General features: G+C 55.8%; 1 protein-coding gene across 1 annotated transcript in view; it reads left to right on the top strand.

Annotated features, from left to right (window-relative positions):
• The first annotated feature begins 6099 nt into the window (after positions 1-6099).
• LOC102765065 (ATP-sensitive inward rectifier potassium channel 12-like) overlaps positions 6100-9616 on the top strand; it is an 18224-nt gene continuing 14707 nt past the window's right edge. The window contains exon 1 of the mRNA XM_006773963.2: positions 6100-6372. The gene's annotated coding sequence lies outside the window, so the exon portion shown is untranslated. The remainder of the gene's footprint in view (positions 6373-9616) is intronic.

The raw sequence follows: 9616 nt of genomic DNA, 5'->3' as shown, positions 1-9616 counted from the left end.
GACTCACGGCCTGAGCTGTTCTCGTCCTCCCAGGGCTGCTCTCTGGACACTTCGTGGCCACCCAGGCCCTGGGTGGGAGCACATTGTCGGTCAGGCCATCTGCCTGGCTGCAGTTCCTGGCTGTGTGACCCTGGGCCAGGCACTTGGCTTCTCTGAGCCTCAGTTCCCTTATCTGTGAAACGGGTCGCAGTGGGGCTACCTCAGAGGGTTGCTCTGGGACTCAGCCAGGAGGCCACACGCTGGGCAGTAAAGGCACAGGCCCAGGGCCACCTGCACAGCAGTACTCCCCGCCTCAGGCTCTTTTAGGCTGTTGGCTTTGGGTAAGTCATGGCTCCTTTCTGAACCTCAGTTTCCTCATCTGGCAAATGGGAATAGCAGCAACTCTTTCCTACAAGACTTTCTCAGGACACAGTGAGGCGGTCAAGGTAAAGCCCTCGTAACGAGGAGCAGAGGGTCTCCCAGGCTCTCCAGCACGGACTCTGCCTCGAAAGCTGGAGCCTCGGCGCGCGCAGCAGGCACAGTGCTCTCATCCCCGCGCGCTCTGTCTGGTGAATATAAACACGCAGTGTTTTCAAGTGTGATGAAGGTGGAGGGGCTGCGGGTCTGGCCCTCCCGGCAGAGGCAGCGCGGCTGATGAGCTGGCCGTGGGGTCGGGGAGATGGGAGCTCGTGAATAAATCATCGCGAGGTCTGGGCTAATGGACTAGCCAGGGGGCAGCATGGGCAATTAGTGCGTTAATTGTCCAGGGAAGGTGACTTCGGGTTACCAGGAGTCTGGTGTCTGAGGTGCCTTTTTCTGGGGCTCAGTGAGTCTGGGAATAGGCCCTCCTGCAGAGTCAGAGAGATGGAGTTGGGGGAGTGTTGGGGGCACCCCAGCCCTGCTTGTTGTCCTCCGAGGTGGATTCTACACTGGGGACACTCAGCCAGTCAGGCCTGTGCCCCAGCTCCCAGCGACCCTCAGCTTGAACAGAAATGGCAGGGGCGCGGGGGGGGGGGCAGCATGAGCATAGTCAGGGCTGAGCCTGCCCCACCCCACCCCACTCTCCAGCACCTTTTCTTTCTCAGCCTCGGTGGGTTCTGGGGTTTGAACCAAAGCCGACCCAGCCTAGCCAGCTCCTGCCTTATTGCCAAGGCGACCAGACCATCTCCACTGCCAGGTTGGGTGAGGGACTGTGGTACATGCACATGCACACAGCCTGGGCACATGTGTATTCATGTGCCATACCACATGCGTGTATGCTTGTGCCAAGCTATATACACACACAGGTTGAACATGCACATGCATGTGTGCAAAAGCAGACACACAGAACTGGCCCAGAGTGTCTGGCACCAGGACTAAGGCAGGTGCACATCTGTCCTGGTGGACACAGGCGCAGCCCAGGTGCACACGCACATGCCCCATGTGTTTCTACAGGAGCACACAGCTGGCACTTGCTGCACATGCAGACACACACACACACACCACACATGTGTGATGCCAGGTGGCCACCTCACCCTGCACCCTCATCTCTGCACGGCACCTCCTCCAGCTGCCAGCACTGCCTCTGCCTTCATTGGCCCCCGGGCCACCGTGCCCTCCCTAGCACCATGGGCTGCTTCACTCTGAAGGGGTAGTGAAGATGCGCAGGTGCGGGCACCAGGGAACGGGAGGCTCAGTGCCCGTGTGGAGAGGCACTCCCAGCACACCCTGGCCTGGCTGTCACCGTTCCCTGACTCAGTCTCCCTGGGGTCACCTCCCAAACGACCTGCTCCCAAATCTTTGACTCCCAAGTCTGTTTCTGGGGAAATGCACACTGGGGCCAGGTGCACACACACCCCTGGCCCTCCTGGCCGAGCAGGAATCGCACCTCCGCGGCGTGCTCGTGCAAGGACCGTGCACACGTGGGCACCTATTGGGCCCTGGACCTGACCTGGTCACCTTGCATCCGCCACCTCCATTCATTCCCAACAGCACCAGGGAGGCAATGGGATTAAACCCATTGACCAGCGTGGACATTGAGGCTTCGGTTAGCAGCACAACTGTGTGCCTCAGAATGGAGGCAGAGCAAGGTGGAGCACATGGAGGCCGGGACCAGGTCCAGGAGGAACCATGCCTGCCCCCATACCTCCCCACACAGGACCCACGCCTGCCCCCATACCTCCCCACACAGGACCCACGCCTGCCCCCATACCTCCCCACATAGGAGGAACCCACGCCTGCCCCCATACCTCCCCACATAAGAGGAACCCACGCCGGCCCTCCTATCTCTCAGCACAGGAGGAACCCCTGTTTGCCCCCATCACACCTCCCTGTCCCTCCACTGGCAGATGCACATGTGCGGGAGGGGGAGGTGGTCGGTGCCCTGCCCACCCCCAGGTTGCCCAGCTTTCTGAGGAGGGTTATCTCTCGACCCTGTCTCTTCCTCTTGGGGCAGGAGGCACCCAGGCAGCCTCTCATGGGGTTGTTGGTGCTAAATAAGCACTGCAGGCTTGAGAAAGGTTTCCGGGGCCTTTCATCAGTGACCCCAGCTGCCCGAGCCAGAGACCTACTGCTCAGACCCCTTGTTCCAGACCAGTGCCCCCAAACTTACCTTATTCTCCAGGGCACAGGCACAGAGAGGTCCTGTGGCTCAAGGTCACACAGCACAGCAAGGACAAACAAGGTCCAAACACCAGGCTGTCGCCCCACCAGCCTGGCCTCTTTTAGATTCCAAATACAAATGAAGATTTTAATTTGGACAAGAAACCACATTAAGATGACCATGGCACTCTTTTTTCAGTCTGATTTAAAAGAGTACCTTTTAATATCCAATTTCTTTATAATTTGGCCTTTTTGCACAGGTGAGTCTGTTAACGATGAGTTAAACATTTCAGGATTAGGACATGGAGGTGGAGGGAGCCATGAAGGCCATTCTTCCCATTTTTTCTTTTCTTTCTGCTCCTCTTAGGAGCGGAGGGTGCAAGGGGAGGAGATTTATCCTCCTCGGCCTCTCTTAAAGGCTCTAGCAAATGAAATACCGTGTTCCACAGGGAAAACAGTTTTTGGAGGCAAGTTTTTCCCTGCTGACCTTTTTTCAAGTTCTGACTAACTTTTTGGCAAACATTCAAGATCTAATGTACCTTCTTCAAGAAAACAAGGGTTGTGTTCTATAACATCAAGCAAAAATTATAAGAGATTACCTTCTGAAGCTTTAACTCCTTAAGCATGCAAAGCAAAAGTCTATAATAAAGTTTCTTACTTTTTAAGCCGAATCCTGCCCCATTAGCCTGGCTAAGAAAGATGTTCCCACCCTAACTCTGCAGCTGATCATGGGCTTTGCATGCGGTGAAATATCTCCCCACCTTTACACTGAATTCATCTCCACCTTTATGGGGAAACTTTGTTTTTTCGCTCTAGGCGAAGCCTTCACTTCCAGATTTCCTGTCCGGCGCCAGATGTTGTAAATGTTTCTCTCCAAGTCCTGCGTGGTTCAGGGTTCAGGATCTGGAAGAGGAGCCGCACACAAATGAAAGAGAAAAGACAAGAGATAATTTGGGAATATTGGGGGGCCAGGCGGGTAAGTCCAACTCAAGAGGAAGGACTTGCACTGGTGCTCAGGCCACACCGACCTTTCATAGTCAGAGGTAAACAAGGCAGTGGTTACCATAGTTACACTGTTCTTGTGAGTTTTGTTTTGACCGTAGTTACACTTCCTGCACTTCCCTCAGCCCATTAGCTTTCCAGATAAGATCTAGGGAATGTTATAGGTCAAGCCTAATTATGCTAAGAGGACTGTGCCCTCTAAGCTGGGAATTGTTTGTGACTTTGCTAACAGGTCAGTCCGAGGCTTAACCCTATATCGGCTCCCCATAATATATATATTTGATTTCAGAGAGAAAAGGGAGAGGGAGGGAGAGAAATATCAATATTGGGAGAGAACCATTGATCAGCTGCCTCCTGCTTGCCCCCTACTGGGGATCGAGCCCACAACTTGGGCATGTTCGAGGTGGGGTTGAAGGAGCGGAGGAACCTGAGGGAAGGTGAGGAGGAGAGGGCGTTGGGTCCACTGGGAGGCCCTTGACCAGAATCAAACCTGGGACCCTTCAGTCCGCAGGCTGACGCTCTATGCACTGAGTCCAACTGGCTAGGGCCTGACCTGGGACATTTAGAAGGGTCACAGGCGAGACCCCATCCTGCCCCTCTCAGACCTCATCTCCCCTGTTTCCTGCTCACTCTCTCCCCTTCGACACAGCTCCTCCCCTACAGCCTTTGCTGGAGCCGCTTCCTGTTCCAGGCCCGGGCCCTTCCCACCAGCAGGACCCCACTCCCCCGTGGTCCACAGTGCCCCTTCAGCCCGCATCTTCTTCATCTTCTCATTTTCTTCTGAAATGTCCGTCCTGAGGTGTGGCCGGGAGTCCCTTCGACCTGTCCTGCACCCTGGGCTCCCCAGGACTCCAGGGGGCTCTGAGGTGATGAGCAGTGACTAAGGGAATGAGGTCGTGGACATCCAGTCCCCCAGCCACGGCCTTTTCCTGGCGCAAGTGGAACAGGGCCCAGAGGCAACTTTTGTCAGACAAGGGAGATGGCCCGGGCAGCACGAGGCCCCACGACAGGGTGAGCCTGAAGCCGCCTGAGCCGGACCACAGCCCCTCCACCGCCTCGCAGCCAGGCCTCGGGGCTCTCGGGTCAGAGGGGCAGGATCCTGAGGGTTTCAGACCCAGGCCCTGGGCCCTGGGGGAGACTCGCAGGGATAGGTGATTGCTCCCCAGAACGACCTGGCCTAAGACCAGGGCGAGCACAGGATGGGGCTTGGAGGTGGGGTGTAGGGAGCGTAGGAACCTGAGGGAAGAGAGGAAGAGAGGGCGTTGGGCAGGGGCTGGCATCGGGCAAGGCAGGAAGGGGGCAGTGTCTCTTCTGAGTGTGGTTCCTGATGCACAGCAGGCTCTCCAGCACCTGCTGGCTGTGCATCCCACCGTCCTCTGGGCTGGCGCTGCTCCCTCACCTGCTCTCCCCTCCCGGGCACCCTCAGCTCCAGGCATTGCTCTTTCTTCAGCTCCTTGAACACAGCGGCATCGCAGCCTCAGTGCCTCCGTCCCTGCTGTTCCAGAGGCACTTCCACATTCCCTCGGGAGGTCTCCTGCCCCCAGAGTCCCTTTGGTTCTTTCCTCCTCAACATGCTTCTGTCCGTCTGGCCCCATCGAATATGGGCCCGACACCATGTTCCCATAGAGCCGAGGCTGTTGGGCATCTGCTGAGCGTGTGGCTGTGAGTGTGGCTCTGGTGAGCAGGTGGAGGCCTTGGCCGTTCTCCCGGGAGCCCTGGGGAGTGACAGGTCACTCTATTTCCTTGGACTCCTGATGGCAGAACTCAGCCTCCTGCCCAAGCAGGTGGGCCCAGGGCCCTCGGAGGCCTGTCAGCTCTCCTAGTGGATTTCCTGGTCCCCAAATGAAGCCAAGTTTACAAAATGAGAAGAAAAGGAACAGGGAACTTGAAACAACAGTCCCTGTGTTCCCTCAGCTGAGCTTCTGGGTCACTGGGGGGCAGAGGCTGGGACTCAGGCCTGGTCCTGCCTGACCTTGGCCTGGACGGGTCTCCCAGTGGGTCAAGCCCATTATAAAGACACAGTGCATGAATTCGTGCACTAAGGGGTTCCTCAGCCTGGCCTGTGGGATTGGGTGGAAACCGGCCCTCTGACATCCCTGGAGGGGCCCCAGATTGTAAGAAAGAACAGGCCAGGCCTAGGGACCTCACCTGTGCACGATTGGGGCCGGGGAGGGACCACAGGAGAGCTCTAGGGCATTTCTAGCCAGTCTCACTCAGTCCTGATCAGTGGACCCCAGCAGCAAGCTAAGTGATTGGTCATAGTGTCTGCCCTCTGGTGGTCAGTGCATGTCATAGCAAGTGGTTGAGTGACCTTAGCATATCATGCTTTGATTGGTTGAATGGCTGACCAGAGACCAATTAGCATATTAGCCTAATTAGCATAATAGGCTTTTATTATATAAGATGCAGCCCGAAGGGCAGGGGCTTTTCCTATCAGGGACAAGGCAGGCCTGGCAGGCTCCTTAGGGAGGAGGCAGCTGGAGTGTGGAGGGACCAGAGGTGGGACACCTGGGCAGGGGGAGGCCCTCAGGGGTGGCTCACAGACTGGAGGCCTTGGGGGCACCATTCCATCTCTGTACCTGATTTTCTCCTCTGTTCAAGGTGTTTAGGACCCCCCCTCCCCGAAACCCGGGATAATCTCTGATGCAGTGCCAGGTACTCACCGAAGCCAAGCACTGGTTCCAGAGGCCCAAGAAATGTATTGTGGGGACTTAGCAAGGAGTACTGGGGAACCAAGGAAATCCTAGAAGGCTTCATAGAGGATGCATCCTTCACGCTTGGAGTTTCAGAAGGCAGAACAAGGCATTTCCGGTGAGGGATTAGCTTACACCGAGGCTCTAAAGCAGGGGTCCTCAAACTCTTTAAACAGGGGGCCAGTTCACTGTCCCTCAGACCGTTGGAGGGCCAGACTATAGTTTAAAAAAAACTATGAACAAATTCCTATGCACACTGCACATATCTTATTTTGAAGTGAAAAAACAAAACGGGAACAAATACAATATTTGTATTTGCATGTGGCCCGCAGGCTGAAGTTTGAGGACCCCTGCTCTAAAGTGTGGATGCTCCTGAGACGTCGCTGCCTGAGGAACATGACCTCAGTGGGGAGCCCAGCCCTAGCCCTCTGTTCATTTCTGTGTGTCCTTTTCTCTCATTGATTTATAAGAACCCTTTGTCTATTAATGAACCCTTTGTTCATCAATCTTTTTTTTTTTATAACACATCAAACAAACAAAACATTGATACCTTTTATTTTGTTTATGGTGGGTTTTGATAATGATCATTGTTACAGAAGACCGGAGAAAAACCAAGCCACGCTTAGAGAACGGGAGTTACATTTTAATTATGATTCTGTGCAGGCCCAGAGAAAAATGTGTCTTTCAAATTCTGGGCCCCCCAACATGGAGGAAACTCTCTGTATTTACACTTTTTCCAGTCCTTTGTCTCCCAAATTTGGAATGAGACTTCCAGGCCTTCTGAGAAAGAAGGCCTGTGAGCTGGGAAGAGGCCGTAAGACCATATCTCAAGGGCTGGCCTGGTGCCAGCACTGGCAACTCCGTCTGGGGTAGAGTTTACGGCCTCTCTGGAATGGGAGTAGTCTTATTTTCCGTATTATTTAAGCCAGCAAGCATTTACAGAAGCCAAAATAGCAGGGTTAAAATTTCAAACAGCAGTTTTTATGTAAGATGGATGCTTCAACATCATATGTATTTTTATGCTGGCAACTTTTCTAGCCTATTTACTCATGGTCTTCTTTGGTTCAGGACGTTTCTAGTTACTTAATCTCATGTTTTTGCTCTCCCAAGCACATGCTGGGTGCTGAGGAAATGTCTGAGACTCATATTAGGTTGAAGCTTGAAAAATTGCTACCGTAAGGGAAATAGGGGCCACGCTCCTTTGCTCACTGGGTTCCTCCCCTGGAGTCCTCTGTCCATCTGCTCTTCCCTTCCTGCCTGGAGAGAGGGTCAGCGGAGGCCTCCAGGGCATGAGCCAGGCTTAGAGATGAGATGATGCGAGGGGGTGGGGGCCAGGGGGTTCCCAGCTGGTCAGCTTCCTGTATTAATTGCTGCAACTCCATTGTCACCCTCTGAGATATGTACCATGATTGATCCCATTTTACAGGTAAGAAAACTGGCACTCGGAGAGGCTGTGTGACCTCCCCAGGGCCACACAAGGAAGAGACAGAGACAGGAGGGGACCCCCAGCCATACTGCCCCAGAGCTCACACTTTCAGACTTTCCCTGGGATTGAGTTCAAGCTAATGAACACGCATCCAGGGTCTCTTGGAGCCTCAGTTCCTTTCCCTGTCTGTAAGCCTCGGCCCCAGGACCTGTGCATGCACTCAGTACACCTCCTCCTTCCATTATCAGGATGGCAAGGGTGCCCCCCTCTGTGTCTCTAGCCCCTCTCGTCTCCTAGTCCCTTTAAGTCCTGAAATGTTGGACTTGGAAGGCCGTCCCCTTGTTGGCAAATAGGAACAGGACGGCCCAGAGGCGGGGAGACACTGTCACAGCCACTCAGTGGAGAGCACCCAGTGGCTCTGTCCTCTGCTGCTCCCAGAGGCCTGGGGCCAGGGACACCCTGTCTCCCCCTGCCCCGCCCTCAGAGTAGGATGTTCTCAAGATAAAAATACTCCCGGAAACATTCCCTGGTGCCTGGCCCGACCTGCCGCCTGCCCTTGGGCCAGACCTGGCTTCCCTGCAGGACTCAGGGTAGATGTCCACCCTCCTGGCCATGTGGCACAGCCTGTCGCTGGGTTCATATGTCCAACCTCGGTCCCCAGACCCCAGACGGTGCAGGGCCCGGGGGTCGTGGGCACTGTGGCTGCGTGGCCCGCACCAGCCCAGGCACAGGAGCAACTGGAGAGGCGGCCGCTGAGCAGATGGAATTACGGCTCTGGCTTAGCTGCTGCCGTGGCGTTTGGAGAGCATCGCTGGGGCTGGTGGGAGCCAGGCATGTGCCCGCTTCAATCCCGTTGGGAATCCTATTTCTGCTCGGAGCTGCCTATGCCAGTGTTAGAGTGGAAACCCCTCTCACGGGGCACGGGGAGGCCTGACACTCACTCTGGGTCTGCAGCGTGGCACCCCTAGGACCGGCCTCGGTTTGCTTCCTTGACAGTCTCCTGAGGTGGAGGGGTGTCTCTACATTCTGTAGATGAGGCTGGGGCACAGGGAGAGGCCTACAGGAGCCGGGGGGGGGGGGGGGCTGAGAGAAGGGTGACAGTTCTTGGATTTGGGACAAGGACTCTCTGGCCCCTTGGGCCCCGCCCTCCAAGAAAGGTTGGTGTCGTGATGCTATGATGACAGCTGCTTGTCCTCAGAGCTATGCTGTGCCAGGCCCTATGCCCAGAGTACCCGCCCTCCCCCATCACAGTGAATGGCCAGTCATCAGCCCATTTTGTGGTGGAGGAACCTGGGCCTCAGGAAGGGGAAGTGCCTTGCCCTGCCCCCGGGGGTGTCGGCCCAGCCTTGCTGACAGGTTGGTGCTGGCAGGGAGGCACAGGGACTCCAGGGCCCATCCAGGCCCTGCCCTCACTGCTGAGACGCCAAGAGCCAGTCTGCTCCGTTGTGGCTCAGGCTGCCCTTCTATTGTGTGCAAGCCCGGTCCCACACCCAGACCACCCGTGCAGGACGGTGGCCATGACCCAGAGGTGCCAGGAGCTGAGTGCACATGCAGTGGGCAGGGAAGGCACCAGGCAGGGTGTCCAGAGGCCTGTATTCTGTCTCCAAGTTGCCACTCATTCCTTCGCTTTGTGATCTCGGCAAGTCACTTCCCTGCACCTCAGTTTCACGGTAAGGACAGACCTGACGGACGGGGTTTGTGTGTCTGGAAACTTGAGGAAATGGAGTCAGGAATGGGTTTGAGAGGCAGGTAACCAGTCTGAAGTGGGGAGAGGCAGGCTGTCCATACCTCCACCCTTGTCCCTTCTCCCTGACCTGGACAGACAACCCTGCACAAAGTTCAGGCACTCACTCTGGGTCTGCTGTGTGGCACCCACTGGGGCAGGGCCTCGGTTTACCTCCTTGACAGCCTCCCGGGGTGGGTGGCGTCTCTCCAT

This window comes from Myotis davidii, unplaced genomic scaffold (assembly GCF_000327345.1).
Source record: "Myotis davidii unplaced genomic scaffold, ASM32734v1 scaffold207, whole genome shotgun sequence".
In the NCBI taxonomy this organism is placed as follows: Eukaryota; Metazoa; Chordata; class Mammalia; order Chiroptera; family Vespertilionidae; genus Myotis; species Myotis davidii.
Note: the sequence above shows the minus strand (reverse complement) of the source record. Positions and strands in the feature narration are given on the sequence as shown.